Here is a 13,918-nt window from a genome sequence, read left to right on the forward strand (position 1 = left end):
TTTTATGTCTCTGAAAATCTGTTAAATGTATGGGTTGTTTGTTTCTGTGTGGCTGTTTTAACAAGGTATAATTTGTTCAGTATATAAAGTGATCAGATACTTACAAGTTAAAAAAACATTAAAGTCATGTATATAAATACGCAAGGAAATGCAAAGAAGTATTAGAGATCCAAATTGATTTATGTGCAAGAAAAGCAACAGGATTCTCCTTTTCAAAGTGTTCCATAATTCAATTAGTTATAATTTAGGCTATGTCTATATTTTTCTTTAATAGAAAAGAAGGTCAGTTGTGCAACTTAAAATGTAGTCTTCAATGTGCTGTATGAATACAATAATTCTACTATACGTGTTATATTTCACTGAAGTAAATCCAGCAGTTATTTTACTTGAGAACAATGGGTCAGTGGATTCATGTAAAAACTAATGTTTTAATACAAAATTGATTTTCACATATATTCTGCTATTTATATGTTTTAAAAGCTTTATGTCCTTAAGGTATATAGAAAAGGAACAAACAGAAAAGGGGATGGTTATTTTTATATTGCACATTGTAAATATTAAAAAGCCCTATATCAAGTTATATAAAATTTAATCAGACATATGAGAGGGTTTCAAAAATTTCATGGAAGAATGGAATTAAAACATGATGCAAAATTTCTATGAACTTTTTGAATCCCCCTCATTTTAGGTGGTTCATTACTGTGCTCCAAAACCAAAACCCAAACCCATTGCCATCTGGTGGATTTCCACTCATTGTGACCTACAGGACAGAGTAGAACTGCCCTATAGGGTTTTCAAGGTTATAAGAGTTTATGGCAGAATGCCATATCTCTCTCATGAGGATTCAGACTGCTAACCTTTCAGTTAGCCGAAAGCTTTAGCCACTATGCTACAGGGCTCCCATGATCAGAACAATATATAACCAAAGGTAAGTGAAGCATTGAACTGATTTACTTTTTCAATACCTGTTTCTCCTCTCGTCACCACTGAGTTACATTTTTCTTTTCTTTAACAGCAAAAGTCTCATCACAAATTATCCCAAAACATTTCATAAAAAAATCCTTTTTCTGGCTAACTTGGACATCCTGAAAATACCTGTTTTGAGCTCTAATTTCTATTTGGTATATTGATAATTAAGGTAGGAAGTTGTGAGTCATTCAGAAATTGAGCTCATATAAACAAAACATAGATTTGTGTTTCTTAAATTCCTAGAATTATGATGACCCTAGATCTGTCAACCACCCTCTGATAGTGAGATTGGCCCTGATGCTGTCCAGTAAAATGAGTTGCTCCTTTGTTTAGTGTGAAGGAGAATCAGTTGTCAGCTTTCTTTGGAGCGGGAGTTGAAGTCTAATCTTTCAGTTCTCTTTTTTTTTTTTTTTTCACCCTTTAGTTAGTTCCTTCTCTGTCACTAGTGAGATGGGGAGAACTTTGCTTTATTAACTAAAACACCACAATAATTTTGTGAAGAAATTATGCTTGTAGCACACCTATGACAGCAATAGGTTCAAATGAGCACTCAGCCCTTTTGTTTTACTAGTTTAAATTGTATCCCAATTATGCTTATATCTTGAATTACAAATGACATCTACCGTCTTTGAAATTGTAATATTAAAAGCTCATAAATATATAAAATTATTTTATAGACTATCTCATTTGTAACTAATGTTAACAGTTTTAGATCACCTCTTCCGTACTAATTGGTGCACTTAACAACAACACCAACAACCATACTGCATATCCATAATGAAAGAAGGGATAACATTTTAGACTATATTTTTAATTATGAGAGTGGCATGAATAGAACGATTTCTGATGCACCTAGGTGCCACTACCAGTAAATATTTTCAAGGAATCAGGAGTGTAGCTAAAAACCTACTTAGCAAACAGTTGAATTAGCCCCACCTACCTGGGAATTTGTCTTACGTACTGTGGTGGCTTGTTTGTTGATGTGATGCTGGAAGCTATGCCATCAGTATTTCAATATCAGCAGGGTTATCCATGGTGGACAGGTTTCAGTGGCGCTTCCAGACTAAAACAGACTGGTAATCCACATATGAAAAAAACTGGCCTCTGGAAATTGTATGAATAGTAGTAGAACATTGTCTGATCCAGTGCCCGAAGATGAGCTCCTGAAGTTAGAAGGTACGCAGTGGGAACAATTGAGGATAGCCCCAGGTCGGGCAGTGTTTAATTTTGTTGTACATAGGGTCTCTTCGAGTTAGAACCAACTTAAAACTACCACCAACAAGCTTAAATAGAAAATAGAAAAGAGAGTGAAGTAGTAAAGGAAAGGGAATATCTAAGAAAAAGCCCCTAAGCCAATAATATTTTTAAGTGAATGAAATACTGGGTGAACCTAAGGCTTAAAATGTGAAGAAGGTTTCTTTAAGTCTGTGTGAATTTAGATGTAGGTTTAGATGCCCAGGTCTTGGCCCTTTACTCATAGAGTGCTGTTATTGTTAAGTGTCATTGAGTTGGTTCTGGCTCATAGCAACTCTTTTCCAACACTGGAAAGCTTTGCAGAAGCAGAATGCCTCATCTTTCTCCAGTGGAGCAGCAGGTGAGCTTGGACTGCTGACCTTGTGGTTCATGGTTCAGAGCTTATCTTACAGAGCCACCACACTCCATTATACATTAACTATATGGAGTCCTGGTATGGCGCTGTGTCAATGCGCCAGACTACAAAGTCATTTAAACTGTAAGGTCAGCGGTTCAAGTTCACCAGCCTCTCCTTGGAAACCCTATGCAGGGTCGCTATGGGTCAGAACTGACTCAGTGGCACTTAACAACAACAACAATATGGTTGGCTAGCCCCTCCTTACTTACAAATGAAAGCATTCCTGGGAAGGTTCTACAAGTCTATAAAGGTGGTGTGCTATGGAGTTGGTTCCAACTCTGCATAGGATTTCCAAGACTGTAAATCTTTATAGGAGCAAAAAACCTCATCTTTCTCCCACGGAATGGCTGGTAGTTTTGAACTTCTGACCTTGAGGTTAGCAGCCTAACTCATACAACCACTGTGCTACCAGAGTGCCTTATAAATCTTGTGAAGAATCAGCCCTAAATAGAGCCATGGAATTACCTGTCATTGTAGGGTAATTATATCTAAATTATAACAAGTATCCATGTGTCTAAGTGGGGGGAAAATAGGTCCATTCTCTCAAGCTATGTACATATGCTTACATCTATATCTATATCTAGATAGAGATAGATAGAGAGATAAATAGAGAGATAGATAGATAGAGAGAGAGAGAGAGAGAGAGAGAGAGAGAGAGAAAGAGAGAGAGATAAACTTGAGAGAATGGACTTTTTTCCCACTTAGGCACATGGATACATGTTATAATTTAGATACTTATTATATTCATACATATGAGTGGAGTCCCTGGGTGGTACAAATGGTTAAAATACGAGACTGCTAAAGGAGAATAGAGGTTCAAATCTACCCAGAAGTACTTCTAAAGAAAAATCTGGCTAGGTTATCTACTTCCCAAACAATCAGCTGTTGAAACCTATGGAACACAATTCTATTCAAACACACATGGGTCACCATAACTCTGAATATACTCCACAGTTTTGCTTTAGAGTTCAGGTATTTACAAAGACTGAAGAGCCACTGACTTCTGGCTACCTCTGTTTTCCCACAGAAATTCCTGAATCAAAGAAGTAATTTTCTGGATGAGTAAACTTGTGGAAAAGAAAATCATGGAAGAAAAACAAATGCATATTTTAATAAAGTATCCCAGTTTAATAAACTGGGATACTTTATTAAAATATGCATTTGAACATAGTTTGCTAGTGCAAAGGAATATGGAAGGACTGTAGTGGAAAACAAGTTTAGAATAAAGATTAGTGCTAGGTCTTAACATTTCTCTAAGGGACTTTTTAGTAAACCAGTTGCTGCTCAGTCATTTCCAAGTTTTAAGGACCCCATATGTGTCAGAGTAGAACTGTGCTCCATAGAATTTTTAATGGCCGATTTTTAGGAAGCAGACGCTAAGCTAGGCCTTTCTTCAGACCTGTTTCTAGGTGGGCTTCAGCCTCCAACCTTTCAGTTAGCATCTGAGTGTATTACCTAATTGTATGTACCACCCAAGAACCCATGAATCATAATCAACTCAACTGGTTTTAAGGGGTTTTGCTCACTACTGACAGAGAATTTTTAATTAAGTGACTAAAAGGACCAAAACTGCTTTCCAAAATTGTTCTCCTGGAATCTTAGACTGGAAGCTGTTGTTATTGGTTGGAGTTGAATGGTTTTGGTGACCTTATGTGTTACAGAATTGGTTCCTTGACAAGAGCCATTTCCATGACCTTTGATATGTTTAAGCCCCTAGTGTCATTCCATCTTATTGAAGATGTTTCTTCTTTTCTCAGACTCTCGGACCAACCAAGTAGGATGTGCTTTTCTGGCAAAAACTGGAAGAAATGTGTAGAAAATCTGTATATGCACATAGACGCAAGGAGATAAGCTTGAAGCTGTTATAATGCATGTAATGAGAGATTTTGGGATAGTGAGTGAGAAAAGTACTATGGAAATAAAACAGAGTGAGCTTACTCAGAAAGAGGAATAAACTGAGGTGGAATCAACAGAAAGCTAGGTGAAATGTCTCCATTCAGGAGCAATAGTTGAGTGAACAAAGAAAAACAGAAGGGAGGGGACCACAACAGGATCAAGAAAAGAGCCATGTGACTAACGAGGAAGGCAGATAAAGAGATTTTTAGAGTCTTGTTATTCCTACAGAAAAATTGAAGTGACTAGTAGATGTTGTTGTTGTTGTTGTTATTAAGTGCTGTCGAGTCAGTTCTGACTCACAGCGACCCTGTATAGCATTTCCCAGGAGTGGCTGGTGAGTTTGAACTGCCCACCTTGCAGTTCAAACCAACCTTGAGGTCAAGCACTTCTCCTGTGGTGCCACACCAGGACTAATAGATAAATGAGATTAAATCATTGGATTTGGGGACTGGGCATTCACTCCTGACTTTAAGTTAGACTACAGAAGAATGTGTAGGGACCTTGTGCTCAAGCATTGGACAGTATTCACCATGACTGTAGCCCTTCCACTCCATTTTCAGTCAACGCAACTTCGTTTTCTAACCATCTTTTCAACCAACCCCACTTTAATTACACCTTGTTGTTGTTTGTAAGGGCCCATAGCAACCCTGTCTAGGATTTCCAAGGAATGACAGGTGAGCTTGAACCACCAACGTTGAGGTTCAAAATGACTTTGCAGTCCAGTTCATTAACCCACAGCACTATACCAGGACTCCTTAAGTACATTTAATTACACTTTAATTGGATTTGAAGTAGAGCTCATGTTATGAGTGGAAAGAGCTGGAACAGAAAATGCTGTGAATGGGAGTCCCAAAGGTTGGGGCTAGAGAGCCTATAGTAGGATAAAGTCAGAGTTCCTCCACCAGCCCCCAAGACAGCTCAGATAGGACTGGGAAGATAGATAAATAGAGACAGAGACAGTTTTTATTAACTTCTCTTCAGGATTCTTAGCATTAAGAAGGAGAGAGAAACATGTGAACAATCTTTTCTTTCCTTCATTCTACCAAGATTTATTGTGCATTTTCAATGTACTAGACTTTGTAGTGAGGAAGTATTAGGTGAAAATATGGTAGATGCGTCTATGTATGTTAAAATAAAAGGGATCTGAGCGTGTTTTCAGGATTAGTTGTGGAAGGAGTGCCTCAAGATAGATAGATTTAAAGACATAATATGAATATATTCTTAATTACTGCAATAAGTCCCAGAGACTAACAGGAATAATTCAAAGACACACTTTCTTCTTGAGGAGAAGGAAGGACTCTTTTCTTTTTTTTTTTTACTGTGAGTTTGAGAGAAAAAAGGATGTAATTCAAATGAAGAGGATTACTGCAACGGGAATAGTGAAGTAGCATGAGCCAGATTGTTCTTGATCTTCTCAGTGCATGACACAAGAGCATATGGAAAGAGGATGGTTGTAGGAAATTCATTGATATGAATAAAAATAGTGCTGAGCTCCACCAGAGTTCCAGCTGAGTTTTAATAATGCAAATCTGTAAAAAGTAACTTTTAAAAAAACATTTACCCAGGGCAAACAAGCAGGAATCTAGCTCACATTAGCTCTTTTGTTGTTGTTGTTTTCAAGGCTGCCATCCCCTACCTTTGTTCCTCTACAGTGTCCTTGCCCAGATTTCTGAGATCATATTGTCATGTTTGTTTGTTTTTTAATTCTGAGGTGAAATTCAGTTAGCACTGTTTTCTTGAACTCATTCCTATAAGTTCAGCTATCTTGAGCTGCCATTTACGGTTTATTTTTGACTCTGGTATGTACCAGATTCTGTAATGAGACTCTGTATTATTATTATTCTAATTGGAGAAAAGTCAAGCTTTGCTTTTCCTCTCTCATCTGTTAAGACTATGTTTTTTTCCAAGCAATGAATAATCAGTCTCTTTATTCTCACTCTGAATTTGGTTCTAAAGCACTTTTTTTTTTTTTTTTTTTTTGTGGTGACTATTTCTTTGTGTGAAATTAAATAATTATAGTAGTCAAGGGAATAAAGCATTTCAAGAGATCCATAGTTGGCTTAATAGTAATAGTATATAAGCAAAACAAAAGGATGCATCCTAAGGAGCCATGGTGTGGCACCATAGAATAAAGCACTGGACTGCTAACTGCAAGGCTGGTGGTTCAGACCCACCAGCTTACTCCTCTGAAATCCTATACAGGGTCACTGTGAGTTACAACTGACTCTTTGGCACTTAACAAACAAGGAATTTTAGGTAGATTTATGGATGTTTGAAGTCATAGTAGCTTAATGAAAGTATTTTGGGATTTTTCATGACATCCATAAACATCTCAAGATAAAATTAGAAAGAAACTAACAAGACTATTCCAATGACAAGAAAATAATCATTAACTCTAATAAAACTAGAACTGGATCTCACTTTTATGCAAAAGATAGTACTTAAGTAAGCTATGACCCCATGAGTTCAGGGCATTTTTAAAAAATTTGCACTTGTCTTTACAAAATGTACAGAATATTAAATCTCATTCTCCTAATCTTCCTCAGATTTTTCTTTCTTTAAAAGCCCTACAGGTAAACCAAAATATATACAAAACTTCAACAACTTAACAACAAAAAGTCATATAACACAATCAAAAAAATTGACACGGGATTTTAATTGAAATTTCACCAAAGAGGATGTTAGAGGACATCTTACATATGAAAATATGTTCAAAGTCGTTAGTCTTCAGAGAGATGTAAATCAAACCCACAAAGAGATAGTGGCACAGTAGGATAAGCATTGGGCTGCTAATCACAAGGCCAATGGTTTAACCCCACCAGTCACTTTTCTGAAACCTGTACAGGGTCACTATGAGTTGGAAGCAGCTCCGTAGCACTTAACAACCATGGATAAAATAAACAGAAAATAGCAAATGTTGGCAAGGATGTGTGTTTGATGTCCTCATCCTTTGCTGGTGGTAATGCAAACTGCTACAGTTGTGGAAACAGTGTGGCAGTTCCTAAAAAAAAAGAAAAGAAAAATACACTCAGAGATTCATACAACAATGTTTACTGAAGCACTATTCATAGTAACCAAAGGGTGGTAACAATCTAAATGTCCATAGTTGCTTGAATGTGGAATATATATATATACAATAAACTACTACTCAGCCAGTAGACAAATTATTGTAAATCCTCACAAGTATTGTAAGTCCTCACTCATATAAAAAGACAAGAAAAGGCAAAAGTGTAGATACCAAAGATTATTAGAAGTAACCAGAGATAGGAGTGATATATGTATACGGTGGTGGTGGTGGTGTGCCGTGAAGTTGGTTCCAACTCATTGTGACCCTGCATACCATTCCCTAGGCTGTAAATCTTTATGGGAGCAGAAAGCCTTATCTTTCTTCTGTAGAACAGCTGGTAATTTCAAACAGCTGACCTTGAGATTACCAGCCCAATTTATAAACACTATGCTACAAGTTTTGTCAGTTCAACTTTTTAAATATATGATATTTATTTAATGCAATTACAAAAACTGGCTGTTCAACCCTGCCCTTAATCAAAGTTTTTTCTATCACCATTAGCCCCTATTTCCCCTTCCCTCCTATCTCTGATTGTTATTGTTGTTAAATGCCATAGAGTTAGTTCAGATTCATATTGCCCCTGAACAGAGTGTCTGAGGAGCAGCTGGTGAGGTTGAGCCATCAACCTTGTGGTTCAAACCAATCTTGCACTCCAGCACATTAACCTACGGAATATATATATATATATATAGATTCCTGGTGTGGCGCTATGGGATAAGTACTCTACTACAAGATTAGTTTGAACAAGGCCAGGATTTCAAACCTACTAACCTCTCCTTGGAAACCTATGAGTCAGAAAACAACAACATATATGTGTGTGTATATATGTTGTTGTTAAGTGCTGTTGAGTTGGTTCCAACCCATATAGACCCTGTATAGGATTTCCAAAATATATTATTTTTAAAGTACTACTGAATACCTCATGAGATTTTTGTTTCTTGATTTGGAGGTTTAGAGTTATGGTTTCATAGGGTATCCCAGTTAACTGGCCTAATAACATATTTTGGGCTTCTGTTTTACCTCCTAATTCGTTGCATAATATCTGAAGTCTTAAAAACTTGCAAGTGATCATATGAGGCATTACAGTTATCTATACATGCGTGGAGCAATGGAGGAGAGTCAGGGAAAGGAAGAGTATATGGAATGTGTGATTAATTACCTTCATGAACACCTTCCTCTTTTGTCATGAAAGAGAGGAACCGGATGGTAGCTGGCTACCTTTATTAAACATTTTGATCAGAGATTATATAGAATAATTCTAACTTAAAGTGGGACAATATAGAACAGATTTTCAAATTTTCATAGATTCCAAATTTTCTGGTGCCATCAGGGCTAGAAGGACCCCTGAAACTATTACCCTAAGATAATCTTTGAAACTTAAAAAAATCCCCTGAAGGCTTCTTAAAACCAAACAGTATTTTCGGCTAATAGTAATACTAATAAAATGTCTGCCTTGAGTTTTATGCTCTTTTAAGAATATTTATGGAATCAAAGTAATAGCAACAACTCAGAAGACAGATCAGAACTTTGGAGGACAATGGGTTTATGTTAATAGAGGAACAACTCAGATACAGGGAGTGAGAGAATGTGTGTACAACTCAAAGAATGTAATCAGTATCACTGAATGGTACATGAAGAAATTGTTTTTTTTGCTTTGTATGTTCTCAAGAGCAACAACAAAAATTTACCATATCATGAAATACAGCATACTTTATTGATTGCTTGCTACTTAACTTTTCTCCTTCCAACCAATATGTTTCTGCTTTACTAAAATGCTACATACTGAAATACTAAAGTGTACTGCCTTATGAAGATTCTTTGCCTTTTTCTTTACAAGGAGTTAGTTTATGGTTTCAGGGAAGGAAGGTTAAGGTGATCTCTTTAAACATTCTAAGATTCATGTGGCTCTGCTAATTATTAACATTAGAAGCCAAAAATGTTTACAAAGTATTTGGGTTCCAAAAAGAGTTTCAGAAACTGAAAGCTACTGTGGATCAAAATCTTGCTGAAATCTAAATTCCTTTTTCATGCCTCATTTATTTGATTTGTTTAATGGTGCCAGAAAAACATTCTAAGGAACGTAATGTTTCATGTTCTTTGTTTCCTGAACGCAAAATGATGGTGCCAGAAATGATTCTCAAGTCTGCAAAACCATCACATGAATGTAAGCACAGGTTCTTTTATTTACTGTTGCTGTCTGGCTTAGGAATTCACTACTGTTAATAGAGATTCAATTCAGCTACAGTAACTCATCTTCTGAGAAGATGCCCTAATAAGGATTAGTATTTTCAAACGTACTCCAGCTGCTCTATTTTTGTTCTTTTCCTTACTCTGAACTATAAATTTTGAGTTCAGCTATTAAATAAATAAATTTTAAGTTGGTTTGGCAGGAAAAAAAAATACTGATCTGAATGGAATTAATTTTTACAAAATTAATTTGTATTTCAGGAATTATAGGAAAGACACTAACCTTTATTGTGTGCTTTCAGAAGGGTAGTACTAAGTGCACAAATTTTTATGATTTTTAACTGAACTAAGGATATTTTAGGGAGCACGGTGACTCCATACAATAAGCACTGGACTGCAAACCACAAGGTTCATTGTTCTAACCCATCAGCTGCTCCAAGGGAGAAAGATGAGACTTTCAACAACAAGGAATTTTAAGTGTGAGGTTAATTTGAAATATTTGTTATATAATATTTCAGGTGACTTAAAATGTAATGAGAAATGAAAATGTAATGAGAAACTAGTTATTTTTGTAACATATGACCAATTTCAGTGTATCCTTATCTAAGGCACTGTAGTTTTTAACAGAGACCCTTTTATTGACTTTACTATTTTTTGTGATTTTTAAACACAGAAAATCATAGAGAAGAATATAAAAAAACTCCTGCAATCTCACCACTCATTGCAAATTTACTTTTAAAACATTAACATAATAATGGCTAATATTTTTGTGTATTTTTGTATTATATTGATAAAACTATCAGTAATAATAGCTATAATGCACAATTTCCATATCCCAGAGAGGATCTATTATTTTTTTCCAATTCTCAAAATCTTACCATAAATTACTCTTCTTATTCCTTTTCAGGCAGTATTTTTATCTGTTCATCATGTGTTAAGTGGTTAATAGCATATAGATTCTTAGGATTGAACTCTTGAGGCATTTTACAATGTTGTTAGTTGCAGTCCAGTTGTCTCCACCTCATATTGACCCTGTGCACAACAGAACAGAACACGTCCAGTCCTTCACCATCTTCACAATGGCTATATTTGAGCCCATTGTTGCAGCCAGTGTGTCAGTCCATCTCGTTGGGGGTCTTCCTCTCTTTAGCTGGCCCTCTAATTGAGCAAGCATGATGTCCTTTTCCAGGGAATGGTCCCTCATGAGAAAGTGTCAACATCTTTGCTGCTAAGAAACATTATGGGTATACTTATTCCTAAACATATTTGTTTATGAATTATGATGTTGGCATTCTACTTTATGGTTCTTCAAGTTCTCCCTGACATGTCCTACTTTCAGGGTCTGATGAACGCTATGACTCTTGACCTCAGTAAATTACACTAGCTCATATACCACTTTGGGCAAAGGCTTGGTGGTTTGTGGACTCCCTAAAGTATCTTCATCTTAAATTAAACATAATCTGCAAGAGTTATCCAGTTTTTTCTTCATCAACCTCCTTCTTTTGCCCTACTACCCAGCTTTTTCTCTACTATAACAGAGATGAGCAAACTCTGATCCAGATAATGAGTTTACTTTTCTTTTAATTTGAATTGAAAAATATTCAAAAGAATTATACTTTGTGATACATGAAGCTTATATAGAGTTTAATTATGAGATCCATAAATAAAAGATTTTTGCTACACAGCTATGTCCATTCATTTATTTCTTATTGCTGCTTTCATTTTACAAAGACAGACAACATATGGCCCACAAAGCCAATAATGCCTACTGTTTGCCCCTTTGCAGAAAGTTTCTTGGTTCTTATTGTAGACCAAGAACTTGGTGCCTGCAGTGCATATGGAGACATATGGAACAGTGATCACTTTTTTGAAAATTCCCTCAACTTCCCTAAGGAGCCCTGGTAGTTTGTTGGCATAAGCACTGGACTGCTAGCCATAGGGCTAGCAGTTCAAACTCACCAGTGGCTCCATGGGAAAAAGATGAGTAAAGAGTTACAGTCTTGAAAATTCTATATAGGATCTGTATGAATAGGAATTGATTTGATGGCAATAGGTTTGGTTTTTTGATTTGGTAAACATTCTCTATATTCTGAGAGCCAGGATTTAGTTGATATTACAACTGTAACTCTCAATGCTTTTGCTTATATCTACAGTATATAATAAACCCCTGGTGTGACGTGGTAGGATCAGCACTGGACTGTAAACTGTAAGGTCGACAGTTCAAACCCACCAGCTGCTCCTCAGAAACCCTATACAGAGTTGATATAACTTGGAACTGACTCGATGGCACTTAACAATAACAAGAAAATGTAGAGTGGAACATGAGGTCTGGTGTGGCACTGTCGGATAAGCACTGGGCTGGTAATCTCAAGGTTCAACAGTTCAAACCTACCAGCCACTCTCAGAAACTCTATACAGAGTCACTATGTATAGAACCAACTCAACAGCACATTACAACGATAATAGTATAACGTGCACCTATTGATATTATCTTTAATTTATTTAATGCAGTGATTTTCCAGTGATTCTTCAACCTTGCCGTGAAAACTGATCCCTAAATTAGGTCTTTATTAGGTCTTACTCTAATTTTTCCAGATATGAGCTCAAGGACTATGTCTTCTAATTCACTGATGAGTATACTCCAAGCACTTAGCACAATATTTCTGCAAAGACATGGAAACATTTGCTTGATGACTGAAGCTTTTGATAAGAGTTTTCTATATTCCCTTTTTCTGTTTCCTCCCTCCATTCAATCACCCCAAACTTTTTTGATAAGATCACAGAAGGTCCATAGACATGGATTTGATTTGAGTACTACCTCATTTATGATATAGTTCACAGGAATTGTGCAGATTTGAAATCAATGAGATGTGTGCAACAGAAAATATATTAGAAATATTAGTAAAAGATGTCTACATTTTATTCAATGTTAGTAAACGATTCTTATTTATTACCATCACTTACATGTGTAATTTCATTTCTTGACATGTTTCAGCGAGACTTAACTTTCCTCAGGCTTACCAAACACACTTTATAGCTCTTTTCTTTGCACCTTTGCTGATGCTAATCCCTCCATGTGGAAAGGTCTTTATGTTTCATCTTGACTGTCAAAATATTTTTCCTCATGCAAGCTCTACCTAGACTCCAATTTCCCACCAGGGCCAAAAGTGATTCTCTTGTAGCACTTCTGTAGTTCTCATGTGGTGCTGTTTGTGCATTTATCTGTTTCATAAATAACTGTATAGCACTCTTGTTACCAGATGAGCTTCTAAGCTCCTCAGTAACCATGAATCAGGTATTATTTTATCTTGCACACCACACTGCTTTTAATGTAGAAGAATCTCAATAGAAGTCTATTGAGTGGTTGACTATGAAGCTTGCTCAAGCAGAATTCTTGCTGAGATAGTAACTAATTGATCACATCATAGAACATTTAACATTGTCATTTTCTAGTTTTAGTTGGATAAATTTTAAAAGCATTTTCCCCACTATATTGGGTGTGTTATTGCTAGAAAATCAATACGTTCTGAAGTTTTTCTTAATTTTTAACAAGTAGCAGTGATATTTCTATTATGTTTACTTCTCATTTTCCCTTTCTTCTTCCTCATTACTGATGTATCTGTAAAAAAAAAAAAAAAAAAAAAAAAAGACATCAGTCATCCTTCTCACTGCGCTCTCTATTTCTCATCTGGATTCAAGAATTCATTGCAATGTCCACACACAACACAAGCACCATAATCACGGTTACGGGGCTAACTAGGGAAGTGGGTGCAGTTGAGTAGGTTCTTACTCATAGCGACTTTATGCAAAACAGATTGAAGTGCTTGGCACTGTGCCACCCTCACAATTGATGTTATGTTTGAGCCCATTGCTGCTGCCACTGTGTCAGTTTATCTCCTTGGAAGTCTTCCTTTTTGTCATTGACCCTCCACTTTAGCAAGCATGATGCCCTTCAGGGACTGGTCCCTCCTGATGGCATGTCTGAAGTATGAGAGACAAAGTCTCCCCATCCTTGTTTCCAGGGAATATTCTTGCTGTACTTCTTCCAATACAGATCTGTTTTGTCTTCTTGAAGCCATGGTAATGTTAATATTCTTCTACAACATCAAAATTAAAATGCATAGATTTTTCCATGGTCTTCTTTATTC

General features: G+C 36.3%; 1 protein-coding gene across 1 annotated transcript in view; it reads left to right on the top strand.

The window, feature by feature from the left end:
* Positions 1 to 13,918, top strand: part of LOC102835640 (regulating synaptic membrane exocytosis protein 1-like) — a 678,398-nt gene that overhangs the window by 581,107 nt on the left and 83,373 nt on the right.

The sequence above is a fragment of the Chrysochloris asiatica genome, unplaced genomic scaffold, assembly GCF_000296735.1.
Source record: "Chrysochloris asiatica unplaced genomic scaffold, ChrAsi1.0 scaffold00019, whole genome shotgun sequence".
In the NCBI taxonomy this organism is placed as follows: Eukaryota; Metazoa; Chordata; class Mammalia; order Afrosoricida; family Chrysochloridae; genus Chrysochloris; species Chrysochloris asiatica.